The sequence below is a fragment of the Artemia franciscana genome, chromosome 16 (assembly GCF_032884065.1).
Source record: "Artemia franciscana chromosome 16, ASM3288406v1, whole genome shotgun sequence".
In the NCBI taxonomy this organism is placed as follows: domain Eukaryota; kingdom Metazoa; phylum Arthropoda; class Branchiopoda; order Anostraca; family Artemiidae; genus Artemia; species Artemia franciscana.
The window spans coordinates 25,931,955-25,947,810 of record NC_088878.1 but is presented as its reverse complement, the minus strand read 5'-3'; the positions used below and the strand labels follow the sequence as shown (position 1 = coordinate 25,947,810).

The 15,856-nt window shown below is 32.6% G+C and overlaps 1 protein-coding gene and 1 pseudogene across 1 annotated transcript in view; one reads left to right on the top strand and one right to left on the bottom strand.

Annotated features, from left to right (window-relative positions):
* LOC136037278 (uncharacterized) overlaps positions 1 to 15,856 on the bottom strand; it is a 123,683-nt gene that overhangs the window by 1,979 nt on the left and 105,848 nt on the right. The gene's annotated exons all lie outside the window — the stretch shown is intronic.
* Positions 2,974 to 3,092, top strand: LOC136037421 (5S ribosomal RNA; annotated as a pseudogene).

The following is a 15,856-nucleotide window of genomic DNA, read 5'->3' as shown; positions in this document are numbered from 1 at the left end:
GAGGGGTTGCAAGTTACAAACTTCAACCAGTGTTTACATATAATAATGGTTATTGGGAAGTGTACAGACGTTTTCAGGGGGATTTTTTTAGTTTTGGGGGTAGGGTTGAGGGAGGGGGCTATGTGGGAGGATCTTTCCTTGGAGAAATATGCCATGGGGGAAAAAAATTCAATGAAAAGGGCGCAGGATTTTCTAGCATTACTATAAAAAAAAAACAATGAAAAAATAAGCATGAAAACGTTTTTTCAAATGAAAGTAAGGAATAGCATTGAAATTTAAAACAAACAGAGATTATTACGCATATGAAGGGTTCTAAAAATACTTTAGCATAAAGAGCGAGGTATTTAGGAGGAGATAAATACCTCGCTCATAAATACCTATGCTAAAATATTTTTAGTGATTTCAACTATTTATTCTACGGCCTATTTGATTCAGGGGTCATTCTTAAAGAATTGGAACAAAACTTACGATTTAGTGTAAAGAGCGAGGTATTAACGAGGGTACAAACCCCCTCGTACACATAATAAAAATATAAGAATATAAAAGTTTGTTACGTAAGTTAATTCTTAAGTTACGTATATTTTTAATTAATAAAAACGTTCGTTGAATATTAAAAGTTCTAGTAGCCTTTTTAAGTAACCGAAAAATTGGAGGGCAGCTAGGCCTCCTTCCCCACCCCTTTTTTCTCAAAATCGTCTGATAAAAACTAAGAGAAAGCCATTTAGCCAAAAAAAAAATTAATATACTAATTTCATTTCAACAATTTATGTGCGGAGAGCCAAAATCAAACATGCATTAATTCAAAAAGTTCAGAAATTAAATAAAAAAAACTAGTTTTTTTAACTGAAAGTAAGGAGCGACATTAAAACTTAAAACGAACAGAAATTACTCCGTATATGAAATGGGTTGTCCCCTCCGCAGTCCCACGCTCTTTACGCTAAAGTTTTTAGTTGTTTTAAAAAGTAGAATTGTGGCAAAGAGTCAAACTTTAGCGTAAAGAGCGAGGGACTGCGGAGGGGACAACCCATTTCATATACGGAGTAATTTCTGTTCGTTTTAAGTTTTAATGTCGCTCCTTACTTTCAGTTAAAAAAACTAGCTTTTTTATTTAATCATAATAAGGAGGTTCATGCCAGACTTGCCTCTCACTCAATCGGACCATCTCTCTTGGCTTTTTCTACAATTTTCCATGGCTTGATGCCAACAACTATTCGATTTTAATTCAAAATCAACGGACATAAAAAAAACAAAACAAAAAAAAACACTACGGGCAAAATAACAAAAAAAAAAAAGGTCGAAATTATTTCAGGTATACGCCAAATTATTGTAAAAATGAGTCATAAATTCAGCGTGGCATTCAACAAGATCCAAAACATGTAATAAAAAGGAAACACGCAAAAAGCCAATTTAGGTCAGCCTAATAAATCCAAAAACACTCAAAAAAATGAACGGCTCCCAATGGGGCCGACGGACCTTTAAAAATCTTTTCATGGAATGTCATGAAAAAGTCAAGGCCCCCTTTTCTATTCTCTTTAACTATTCGGCGATATATAATATTTTCTATACAACAAGCAAATTGAGACCTGCCTTCTAAACAGGGACCCTTTTTATTGTTTAGAATTATGGTTTAGTATGGGTTCTTGTTTACCCAAGATTTCACAAATCAAAGCCAGGAGTAATGAAAGCAATTTGAGAGTAGAACATTTGAAATAAGGTGTTAGCCCTTAAAAGGGCTGTTTGGGAGGGTCCGGCTGATTGAGCACTAATAATCGGGGGAAACCCCCTTATTTGGAGCTTGTGTATTTTGTTACAGCTTTAGTGCCTTCACTAACAGCATGCTTGGCAAGTTCTCCGGGTAATAGCAGCCTCACAGCAGTTCTGCTATGTAACCTCTCTGCTAGTGATGGGGGACCTCTTGCTGTAGTGAGCTAGACGAGAGGCTTCCGCAGCAATCCTTTCAAAGATGTCATTGACAAAGCTATTCATGATGCTCATTGCCTTGCTACAAACACCAGTGTCGGGAGGCACTTGCTTGAGAACTTTGTAAATGTAAATGGCGTAGCTTTCCTTCCTCTTTCGTTTCCTTTTCTTATCAGTTTTACTGATATTTTTCTGCGCCTTACCAGCTTTCTTTGCTTCTTTTCTGAGAAAGGGCAACTATGCAGAGCGAGCTGGTGCAGGGGCACCCGTTTACCTTGCAGCGGTGATGGAGTATTTGCTGCTGAGGTCCTTGAGCTGGCTGGTAATGCTGCACGAGATAACAAAAAAACTCGTATCATTCCTCGTCACCATCAGCTAGCCATTAGAAACGATGAAGAACTGAACAAGCTACTGTCGGGGGTTACCATTGCCCAAGGAGGTGTTTTGCCCAATATTCAAGCAGTCCTTCTACCAAAGAAGACTGAAAAACCGGCAAAGGCCTAAATGAATCTAATTTTAGCTCCAAGACCTACCCTAAAATAACCAACAGCCCTTTTCAGGGCTACAAATTCATTGAATCACTCTATAGCATCTAACCACTCCTGAAATGGAAAAAGCTATGAAATTAAGGATGCTGAATGTGAAAAGGAAAACTTTCACATTTATCTAGTAACAAGGACAAGAATTTACCCGAGGCTGGGGAGATATTTTCTTTAAAAATCCTTAAATTTTACCCCAATAAAATCTAAATATATATTTGAGGCTAAACCATTTTGTTACAATTAATAAAGTTTCAAAGACCCTATAATTCGACTGATCCAAACTAGCGTAGGAAGCCATAGGGTAGTCATCTCAAAGGTAGAAACATTTTGGGGGGCTTGTCATTTTTTTCAGAAGGAATAATGGTGTGTTTTCAGAAAAAGAATTAATAAACATAATTTGATTCTTTTTAAATATTTGTCTATTAAAAACCCTGGTTCATGACTCTAAAACTAGGCATTTTATTTCTTTTCAGTTTGTGGACCAACAAGCATTTTGTTACAAAATTTTTCAGCCAACGGCCATACTACGTTGAAAGTACCCAGTCTCGTCAGATCCTGGAAGTTACACAACGTAGGGCCCGGTCAGTAGTTGGATGGGTGACTGACTGGGAACACCGGTTGCTCTTGGCATCTTTATATATATATAAAATATATATATATATATATATATATATATATATATATATATATATATATATATATATATATATATATATATATATATATATATATATATATATATATATATATATCTTCTATATATATAAAAATAAGTTGTCTGTCTGTGGATGGATGGATGGATCAGGTGACGTCACCTGAAAAAACTGGATTAGGTGACGTCAAAACTGAAAAAACTAAAAAAAGGCAAAAACTACAAAAAAAACTAAAAACTAATAAAAAAAATAAAAAAGCTAAAAAACTAAAAAAAACTATAAAGGTAAAAACCAATAAAAAACTAAAAAAAAAACTGAAAAAACTAAAAAAAAGGCAAAAACTACAAAAAAAAACTAAAAACTAATAAAAAAAGTAAAAAAGCTAAAAAACTAAAAAAACTAAAAAAACTAAAAAAAGGTAAAAAACTAAAAAAAATAAAAAATAAAAAAAAACTAAAAAAAAGGAAAAAACTGAAAAATAAGCTAAAATAAAGGTAAAAACCAATAAAAAACTAAAAAAAAAAAGGAAAAAACTAATAAATGACGACACTCAAAGAGAAAGCGACCAGGACAAAAGGAATGTTCGATTAGCAATCAACAAAGCACCGGGACACAGGGAGTATAAATGACGACCAGGACATAAGTAAAAAAAAAAAAACTATCTATATATATAAAAATAAGTTGTCTGTGGATCTGTGGATCGTGGATCAGGTGACGTCACCTGAAAAAACTGGATCAGGTGACGTCAAAACTGAAAAAACTAAAAAAAGGCAAAAACTACAAAAAAAACTAAAAACTAATAAAAAAAATAAAAAAGCTAAAAAACTAAAAAAACTAAAAAAAGGCAAAAACTACAAAAAAAAAACTAAAAACTAATAAAAAAGCTAAAAAACTAAAAAAACTAAAAAAAAGGCAAAAACTACAAAAAAACTAAAAACTAATAAAAAAAATAAAAAAGCTAAAAAACTAAAAAAACTAAAAAAACTAAAAAAAGGTAAAAAAGTCACCTGAAAAAACTGGATCAGGTGACGTCAAAACTGAAAAAACTAAAAAAAGGCAAAAACTACAAAAAAAAACTAAAAACTAATAAAAAAAATAAAAAAGCTAAAAAACTAAAAAAACTAAAAAAAGGCAAAAACTACAAAAAAAACTAAAAACTAATAAAAAAGCTAAAAAACTAAAAAAACTAAAAAAAAGGCAAAAACTACAAAAAAACTAAAAACTAATAAAAAAAATAAAAAAGCTAAAAAACTAAAAAAACTAAAAAAACTAAAAAAAGGTAAAAAACTAAAAAAACTAAAAACTAAAAAAAAACTAAAAAAGGTAAAAACTAAAAGAACTAAAAAAGAAAAAAATAAATGACGACACTCAAAGAGAAAGCGACCAGGACAAAAGGAAAGTTCGATTAGCAATCAACAAAGCACCGGGACACAGGGAGTATAAATGACGACCAGGACACAAGTAAAAAAAAAATTAACAAAACTAAAAAGAAGGTAAAAACTACAAAAAAACTAAAAAGAAAAAAAACTAAAAACTAATAAAAAAACTAAAAAATCTAAAAATCTAAATAAACTAAAAAAGAAAAAAAAAGGAAAAAAATAAAGGAGAAAAACAAAACTAAAAAACGAATGTATATACAGACCGGTACACCGGGATACAAATGACGACCGGGACACAGGGAATATAAATAACGACCGGGACACAGGGACACAACTACAACGGGGACACCGGGGGAAACAGGGGGATATAAATGACGACCGGGACAAAAAAACTAAAAAGAAAAAAAAACTAAAAACTAATAAAAAAACTAAAAAATCTAAAAATCTAAATAAGCTAAAAAATAAAAAAAAAGGAAAAAAATAAAGGAGAAAAACAAAACTAAAAAACGAATGTATATACAGACCGGGACACCGGGATACAAATGACGACCGGGACCCGGGACACAGGGAATATAAATGACGACCGGGACACAGGGACACAACTACAACGGGGACACCGGGGGAAACAGGGGGATGTAAATGACGACCGGGACACCGGGACAGGGAATGGTCGATTAGCAATCACCATCAACAAAGCTCAAGGGCAATCATTAGAATCATGAGGTATAGATCTGAATACAGATTGTTTTCCCATGGACCATTATATGTTGCATGTTCAAGAGTCGGTAAACCTGACAATCTATTTATATGCAAAGACAATGGGACAGCAAAGAATGTTGTATATTCGCAAGTTTTACGTAGTTAAAACCATATATATATATCTATCTATATTCACAGGTGGGACATAGGGACACAACTACAATGGCGCGTAACTATTATGGCGCGTAACGACTTACGCGCGCGGGGGGGCTTGGGGGGGGGGGCGCGAAGCGCCACCCCAACAGCTAGTATATATATATATATATATATATATATATATATATATATATATATATATATATATTGTAATGATTTTTTTTTCAAAGTAAAATAATATTCTTGGTAACAAACTCGTTTCCTTATTCTAAAAGCGCCAAGCTGATTACATCTTTTATAAGAAGAAAGAAAAACAGAAGAGACTAAGTTGGACATCTTGATTTCCATCTATCGGTAATAAATAAATGCCAAGACTTGACTCACATTTATCTAAGCCAATAAATAAAGTCAAAAATTGTAACCAAAGTGACATTATAAGCCCCCAAGACATTTTAGTTGACCATCCCGGCAATTAAATCAAGTTGAAAGCCACCAAGAAACTTACAGTTTTAAATGATTAATTCTCCTATGCCGGAATTGATTCTTCAGTCTATGGGGCATCTCCTTGATCGGTCAAATATACTGGGGGCTTATAATGTCACTTCACTTTTGTCACAAGTCACAATTTTTTACTTTATTTATTGGCTCATCAGCTAAGCCAAAATAACAGTGGACTCACACTCATTTCTGATTTCCAAAAAGATGGCGTGTCATTCAATATATTCTATTGGGGGCACTTTACCAGCAATTTATGATAAAATCTGATTGAACAGTGTATTTATGTCCAAATCGTCTTCATATATTTTTGGGCTCAACTCCATTGGACAGTTCAAATACCTTTGTCTTTCAATAGCATATACACCACAATTCTGCTTGTTCCTTCAATAGCGCCGCATAAATAGCTGACTTAAATCAAAGACTTACTTTAAAATTAGTCTTTGATTTGTCCATGTCCAAATTCTCTTCATATGTTGTCAGGCCCAAATCCATTGTACAGTTCAAATTGCCTTCAAAAAATTACAGTTCAAAAAATTGGAGGGCACCTAGGCCCCCTCCCACGCTCATTTTTTCCCAAAGTCAACGGATCCAAATTTTGAGATAGCCATTTTGTTCCGCATAGTCGAAAACCATATTAACTATGTCTTTGGAATGACTCACTCCCCCACAGTCCCTGGGGGAGGGGCTGCAGGTTACAAACTTTGTCCAGTGTTTACATACAGTAATGGTTATTGGGAAGTGTACAGACGTTTTCAGGGGGATTTTTTTGGTTTGGGGTGGGGTTGAGGGGAGGGGGCTATGTAGGAGGATCTTCTCTTGGAGGAATGTGTCATGGGGGAAGAGAAATTCAATGAAAAGGGCGCGGGATTTTCTAGCATTACTATAAAAAAAAACAATGAAAAAATAAACACGAAAAAGTTTTTCAACTGAAAGTAAGGAGTAGCATTAAAACTTAAAACGAACAGAGATTATTACGCATATGAAGGGTTCTAAAAATACTTTAGCATAAAGAGCGAGGTATTTAGGAGGAGATAAATACCTTGCTCTTTATGCTAAAGTATTTTTAGTAATTTCAACTATTTATTCCACGGCCTTTCTGATTCAGGGGTCATTCTTAAAGAATTGGGACAAAACTTAAGATTTAGAGTAAAAGGCGAGGTATTAACGAGGGGACAAACCCCCTCATATACATAATAAAAAAATATAAGAGTATAAAAGTTTGTTACGTAAGTTAATTCTTAAGTTACGTTTATTTTTTACTAATAAAAACGTTCGTTAAAAATTAAAAGTTCTAGTTGCCTTTTTAAGTAACCGAAAAATTGGAGGGCAACTAGGCCTACTTCCCCACCCCTTATTTCTCAAAATCGTCTGATCAAAACTAAGAGAAAGCCGTTCAGCCAAAAAAAAAATTAATATGCAAATTTCATTTTAATAATTAATGTGCGGAGAGCCAAAATCAGAAATGCATTAATTCAAAAACGTTCAGAAACTAAATTAAAAAAACTAGTTTTTTAAACTGAAAGTAAGGAGCGATATTAAAACTTAAAACGAACAGAAATTACTCCGTATGTGAAATGGGTTGTCCCCTCCGCAATCCCTTGCTCCTTACGCTAAAGTTTGATTCTTTACCACAATTCTACTTTTAAAAACAATTAAAAACTTTAGCGTAAAGAGTGAGGGATTGCGGAGGGGACAACCCATTTCATATACGGAGTAATTTCTGTTCGTTTTAAGTTTTAATATCGCTCCTTACTTTCAGTTTAAAAAACTACGTTTTTTTTATTTTCGGGTTAAGATTGACAGGAGTCAACGAACGCAGCCTAACTTGCAAGTTAGAAAAATCACTCAATTTACAATGCACGAGTTTCGCTGACCTGTTTGCCATATCTAAGCAGTTCAAGGGTTTTAACCTTTAAATTTAATTAGGGGTGGTGACCTGAGATTTGATTTTATTCAAATAAAATTATATTTTAATTTTAATAGATCCTATTTGCTAATCAGATCTTATAGACGAAAAGTATCTAAAGATTTTGGTGTTCTTATCAGTGATTAGCCTATAGTTGTGTCAAACTCTGGAAGTTTTATTAAGATGCGAGTTTTTATTTATTTGTTTTGTCTTCTTTTCTCTTTCTGTCTCTTTTGTTTGTGTTTTTCTCTGTCTTTTCCTTTAGATGATTAACTAAGTTGTTTTCATTTTCTGTATTGAAAGAGGCTACGGGATGTGGATTCAAAATATTCGTAATATTTTTATTAATTAATGTTTTGTTGTTGCTTCTGTATTTAGGACGTTCCAGTATGCCTCTCACTGCTTTATTTAAATTAATCCGTTTTTTGTCTCTTAAACTTTCTCTTCTAAGAAATTATTTATTTATTTTCCATGATATATTTCAAAGTTTTTCTTTTTTCCAGAATGCGTTGTTCCCACTCGCCCAACTCACAGAAATAAGGAAATTATAGCTCTTATTATCAAAATTATTTCGCCGTATCTTGGATGATCGAAAAAGTCTTCATTTATAAGAACAACTGCAGTTTGACAACGATACCAGAAGTACATTTTCCAGTTTGTCTCCTGCATAATTTACGTTGTGTAATATATTCTCTTTTGAATTACCTTAGCTAAAGTGTTCATCTGTCGTATAAAACTATAACCAACAGTAAGGAATCTACTTTCATTAGTATTATTTGGGATCTATACAGGCACACACATAATGATTCCTTTCCTGGAGGAAGGGGGATAAAAACTTTTTTTTAATTGAATAAGCAATGCTCAAAAGTCTGGCTATACATACATATATTACATATATACATATCTACATGTATATATATATATATATATATATATATATATATATATATATATATATATATATATATATATATATATATATGTATATATATGGCACGATTGCAAACAGGTAGTTAAAGACAGAAAAAAACAAGGACGATGTGGGTGTTCTGACTTATTACTTTTTTGTGGATTGACCTCTTTGGCACAATTTTTTATATTAACAAGGGCGTTAACTGTTGCTTAGCTGGCAAGATGTTTATCTCATCTTTGACAAAAAAGTCGTTTTACCGAGCGCGATTGATTCTAAATATTTGAAGTTTAAAAAGTATTTAAACCCTGATACAAGAGTTTTATCTGATAACTAGATAAGAAAATATGGAAAAATTATAAAATGGAAATAATTCGAAAGGATGCTATCGAGGAATCACTCCTATCTCTGTGAGTTTCTATATACGGTACAATACTAGTCTCTTCATAAGATAAATATTATGAAGTTGTTACTTTTGATTTTGCATAACTTGGAGACCTAGAATGCCTCATACCGACACTGTCCTCTTGAACAGGACCTTTATATGTGCAAAATCCTGAAGTCAGTATAATTATTTTTTTTTTCAAGTTTTGAGCGGCAAAAAACAAGACGGAGGATCATGGGTTTACAGCAGGAGTATTTGCAAAGAACTGACACGCCTGCACATGATTTTTCAGGGAGGGGGTGATCTCAAAAAGGTTTTTATCCTTTTTATGTATTTTTTATGTAAAACCATTATAAGGTTTTTTATGTAAAACCATACTAATTACAGCTCAAAGAACTTTTCTTCAATAGAAAAGTTCTTGTTTTATTTGATACTTTTTAAGTGGAGATTATTCAGGATTCGTTTTCAAACAAATGTTTTATATTGCGTTTCAAAACCTTCAGAGTTACATATAAGGCCTAAATTAAAATGTAGTCGAAGTCGTGATGGATTAGAAACAATAACAAACGTACGTGTTATGTGCAGTTATTTGACAAAGATTTACTTTAAGTGATAAGTGCTTTCAAAAAGCAAAATGAAGGACGAAATAACAAACTTTTCTACCCAATCTAATAAACTATGAGCATAGTGGAATACGCTAATTAAAACATTTTGTTACCACGTTGCTTTGCAATGGCATTATTTGTTTTAGATATATTTAAAATATCCGTATTTTTTTTATCATGAACTTCCATGACGTTTTATAACCTGTTCTAAAACACTAGAAAGGCAACATAGAAGCCCATGTCGTCTAAGAAAATTTCAAGAGAAAGTCATAAAATATTTTTTTCCTAATTTTGTCTCACAAGCTATTCCTTAGCTTTTGATCAGCCATTGCGGTTGATTTATTCATTGACTTGCTTATTCTACTTTATATTTCGTGTATTAGTGAACTTATATTACGTGTCTGCTTATATTTCGTGTCATAGTGAAAGCTACTACCTATTAATATTATTTTCAACATATGAACTTTAGAGCGTCTTAACCACGATAATACCTTTCCAAGAACCCTACTGGTGTTGTATTGCGCGTTTTTACCGTGCGGGTAACGCTCATCAATTAAATATAGGGAAATTGTCTTGATCCTCCACACCCCTCTAATGTTTAAAATGTTTGTAAAAACCGAGCTTCGAACATTAGAGAGGTACGGGAGACCAAGGCAATCCTTCTAAATTTTATTTGAGAGCTCCTCCAGCACGTTAAAACGTGCAAAATAAGACGGGTATGTTATTTCGAAAGGTAGTATCAAACATTTCGTGGAACGAACTGTAGTAAGGAGCGACACGGCTCAATAGTAACCAAAACTAAAAAAAAAATTGAATTTTGATACCAATATCTACATCAAAAGAATTGCATTTTAATGCTGATTTTAAATATATAAGTTTCATCAAGTTTAGTCTTACCCATCAAAAGTTAGGAGCCTGAGAAAATTTGCCTTATTTTAGAAAATAGGGGAAAACACCTCTTAAAAGTCATAGAATCTTAACGAAAATCACACCATCAGATTCGGCGTATGAGAGAACCCTATTGTAGAAGTTTCAAGCTCCCATATACAAAAATGTGGAATTTTTTATTTTTTTGCCAGAAGGCAGGTCACAGATGTGTGTTTATTTGTTGTTTTTTTTTGTTTTGTTTTTTTTTCCCACGAGTGATCGCATAGACCCAGTGGTCCTAGAATGTTTCAAGAGGTCTCATTCTAAGTAATGGTTATGTACAGAAGTGTACAGACGTTTTCAGGGGGATTTTTTGGTTGGGGAGGATTTGAGAAGAGGGGGATATGTTGTGGGAACCTTCCATCGAGGAATTTGTCATTGGGGAAGAAAATTTCCATGAAGGGAGCGCAGGATTTTCTAGCATTATCCAAAAAAAACAATGAAAAAATAAATATGAAAAAGTTTTTTCAACTGGAAGTAAGGAACAGCATTAAAACTTAAAACGAACAGATTTTATTACGCGTATGAGGGGCTCACCTCCTCCTAATACCTCGCTCTTTACGCTAAAGTATTTTTAGTAATTTCAACTATTTATTCTACGGCTTTTGTGATTCAGGGGTCATTCTTAAGGAATTGGGACAAAATTTAAGCTTTAGTGTAAAGAGCGAGGTACTGACGGGGGGGGGGGGTGAACCCCCTCATATCCGTGATAAAAACATGAGAATACAAAAGTTCGTTAAGTAAGCTATTTTGTAAGTTACGTATATCTTTTACTGATAAAAACATTCGTAAAAAATTAAAAGTTCTAGTTGCCTTTCTAAGTAACCAAGAAATCGGAGGGCAATTAGGCCTCCTCCCCCTCTCTTTTTTTCTCATAATTATTCGATCAAAACTATGAGAAAGCCATTTAGCCAAAACAATAAATTTTCAAATTTTGTATTAATTATTCATCTTCGGAGAGCCAAAATCAAAACATGGATTGATTCAAAAACGTTCAGAAATTAAATAAAAAAAAACAAGTTTTCTTAACTGAAAGTAAGGAGCGACATTGAAACTTAAAACGACAGAAATTACTTCGTATATGAAAGGGGCTACTTCCTCATCAACGCCCCGCTCTTTACACTAAAGTTTTTTTTTACTGTTAAAGTAGAGTTGACAGAAAGAGTCAAACTTTTGCGTAAACAGCGGGGCGTTGATGAGAAAGCAGCCCCTTTCATTGACGAAGTAATTTCAGTTCGTTTTAAGTTTTAATGTCGCTTCTTACTTTCAGCTAGAAAAACTTGTTTTTTTTTTTATTTAATCCCAGGAGTATGAAGCATGAAATTGGGTGATATAGGTTATAGGTTTTTTTTACTGCCAGGTGTGTAGAAAGGATGGGGTACATAGACAAGGAGTAGGGCTCATGATGAATAAGGAAGCTGCTAAGTCTTTTTTAGGGTGGGAAAGCATTAATAATGCAATATTAATTGCTTATTTTATGACTAAAAAGTTCAGAGTATCAGGATACAATTTCACAAAATCTATGGGAGATCATATTTTCATATTATACTTTTAACACACTAAAAAAGAGTACTTCATAATTAAAACACGTATTTTCAAAATTCCGAGTGGCAATAATTTCCCTCCTCTTCCCCTCCCCTAAAGTTACCCCCTGTATTCGTAAAAAGCTCCCCACTCTTGAACTATCAATAATGTTAGAGTAATATGTTGGGGGTAATCAGTTTGGGGGTAATGCTTTCTTATTAAATTGACCTCTAATGAAGTAGCTTGATCTAGTTCTAAGCTTGTTTCGATATTAATGTTAATTTCCGAAATCCCAACAAGGCTTGTACGTAAGACCTTAGAGCCCTGAAAGTGGTGTGCATATAGGAGTGAGACACAACTTTATAAAACGGGAAATCATAAAACAAATAGTAGATGTTAGTGGAATTGTAGCAGAAATCTGATATCTTTAGGGTAAGGTTTCATTTATTTATTTAGGGTAATCTTTAGGGTAAGGTTTCATTTATTTATTGATGGTGATTTGTAGAAGATTTATGCTTTGAAGATTCTTTTTTTCTGCTCTTATTTAGTTTAATGGAGCTCTTTACTTTTCTTTGAAAAACTTGTTTTGAGGAAAAAAAATTTAGAATTAATCTTAAGAAAAGTCAAAACCAAACGAAATTGATTTTCAGCCAATGAATAAAATGACAAGATATAAAGAATATTTGGGCAAAAACTTCCGTTAACCCTCTTTCAGTGCTAAAGAGAAAGAGCAAACCTTTTGAACTGGCCCGAATCGAAGGAATAAAACGAAAGTATTTATGTTCGACAAAATAAAACGTACAGAAAACATAACGAAACGCAACGAAAAACTTATACAAAGACCGTAAACGTCTCAAAACATATTTAGTAGGATAAGATGAACCAACTGGAGAATTTATTAAATAAACCTGTTGAGATAAATGAAAATTTAGATTTGACCTTAAAAAATACGTGTTTGTAGAAAAAATGGACTTGGACTTGAGATTCTTAGAACAGGGGTTCGAGTCCTGGTGTCACTAGTTATTTGATTTGTAACCGGGGTTAATTTTGTGACTCTGTAAGCTCAGCCTGAGTTGACCCAGCTCATAGTGAGCACCTGGAGAAATCAAGGGGCACGGGAGTTATTGGATGATTTACCCCCAGTCAAGCATTGCACTACCGATCGAAGGCATCGAATCAGGAGATCGGTACCTGCGCAACGCAGACAATTGGTCAGCATGCGAATTTTTTTTTTTTTTTTTTTTTTAAGAGTGAGGTGAGACTGTTTAAATATTGACAAACATTAAGGCAAAGGGATGATTCTGCTTCAGTACCTATTATGGCAAAGGGGTGAGGCCTGGTGAAAGTGATATTTTTAGACCTCTGTGCTAATGTATTATTACTAAACATGTTCAATTAGAAGAGTGCTATTCATGACTATAATACAGGCTATTATTTACGAACGTGTGTACGGGATGAAATTTTTATGGGGAGACAGTCACGGCCGTGGTTTTTTTTAGAGGTGGCCAGTAATTGGAAAAAAAAATTATTTGATAATTTGAATAATAAGCACCAAGAAATTCGGGACAATTATAATTCAAGAGAGGGAAGCTAAAGCTTCTCCTATATACCTAATGATGGATTTTTATAGATTGCTTTTCTAGAACCAAACAAGGAAATATATATATATATATATATATATATATATATATATATATATATATATATATATATATATATATATATATATATATATATATATATATATATATATATATATATATATATATATATATATATATATATATATATATCATGAAAAGAGAAATCACCAGTGCAACAGCACAAACACACACACAAAAAAAAGAGAGACAGAAGGAGAAAAGGAAGACTGTTTTCCTAAATTAGTGATTAATATAGACCAGCACTTGAACGAGGCCTTAATCCTACTCATCCATACAATCACATAGGTCAAACAGCATAGCCACACACAATCAACCATAAAGAATAATCCATGGACAGGCAGTCATGTCTTCAATAAGTATAAGTCGTCATTTACCAAACAATAGAAAAAATAATATAGACAAATAATTCAGAGGCAACACCCAGCAAAAGGGCTCATCAGGAGAATACACTGGCCTGTATAGGGTTTCGCCACTCTAAATTCTCTACCCAGCACAGTGTTGTGGCTACCACAGAATATCCATGGCATCCCCGCGTCAGGTATCACCCCCAAAATACATGCCTATGAAAGAAAAAAAACCAGCAAATGTAAAACAACCAAGTAAAACCAAAACAATCTTATCCTGTTAATATATCCCTCCCTTTAGAAACAATAGGTAAACTAAATATTATAAATTCTACCAAATCACAAATATTAATACATTGCAAAAAACCTGAATGAACTAAACAATTATAGAATTCATCTTTACCATGTGGCTAATTTTTAAGAAAATCCGCTCAATTAGAAACACAATTCAAAATAAATGGCGCTGCGACAACATTTCTCGAACCTCCCAAAATAGTTGAAAATTTCTTTAAGTATTTCTAGATAATTCTTTTGATATTTATTTAAAAGTTCGTTATAATGAAAACTAAATTTTTTAAATTGACAAGTTAATTTATTTGCAGAAAAACCTCTTGATATCAATTTTTGGCTTAAGATTTAACATCTATTTTTAAAATCAATATAATTACTACAAATCCTTGCATAGCGAAGTAACTGTGAGAAAAACGCTGAATATGTGATATTTGAGTGTATATTACTTTCAGGGAATGGGAAACTAATCACTTCAAAATCAAATCACATCCGTTTTATTATACATTTTAAAACTTAATTTATTATTATCACAAATATTAATATTTAAATCTAAGAAATGATCTTCATGACCAGCGCCATGACTAGGCTCAAGAATAAGCTCTGATGGATATATATTTTTAGAAATATCAATGAAATCCTTACAATTTAAGACCAAAATATCATCTAAATATCTTTTATTATTTGACAAAGCATGTTTTAAATTAATTGGATTATTCTTATCCATCATATATTTATATTCTAGTTAACTTAAAAACAAGTCAGCTATAAATGGGCTGGCATTCCCCCCCATGGGAATTCCCACAATTTGCTTGTAAAAATCACCCCCAAATCTTATATAAGTATTGTATAAAACAAATTCCAATAACTCAAAAATCATATCCAAGCTGTAACATCTCAAGTTAACTGTAGTATTAAAGCAATTTGTCGATATAGCTTTTTTATTATAAATATCTATTTTTAAGAACCTTTTACTAGATAAGAGGAAAGATTTCTTGATAACAGTTTTTAAATTATCAAACATTACATTAAGTGATAAATTAGTATACATTGTCGCAAAATCGAAAGACTCAATTCTTTTAGCTGAAACCATTGTTAAAGAATCTATCACCTGCAGTGAATTATTAACACTCCAATATGGATTAAAATTCGAAAATTTTTTAATACCAGAACAATAGGTTTTAAGTTTATTTACAATTTCCTTTAAAATTAAAGAAAGGTCAGTAGCAGCAATGCGGGTTGGACATTTAGCCGCTCCAGCAATAAACCGTGGTTTAGGGAGATTCTTATGAAATTTTACAGTCCAATATAGGAAAGGGAACTTTTTATCATTGTCATTTATTTTAATATTAAAATTTTTAAAAAGTATTTCTTCAGTCCCTTCAATTAAATTCTCATCCTCTATATTTACCTTTTCGTAAACATTAGTTGTGCATAACTCCCTTTTTAAGATATC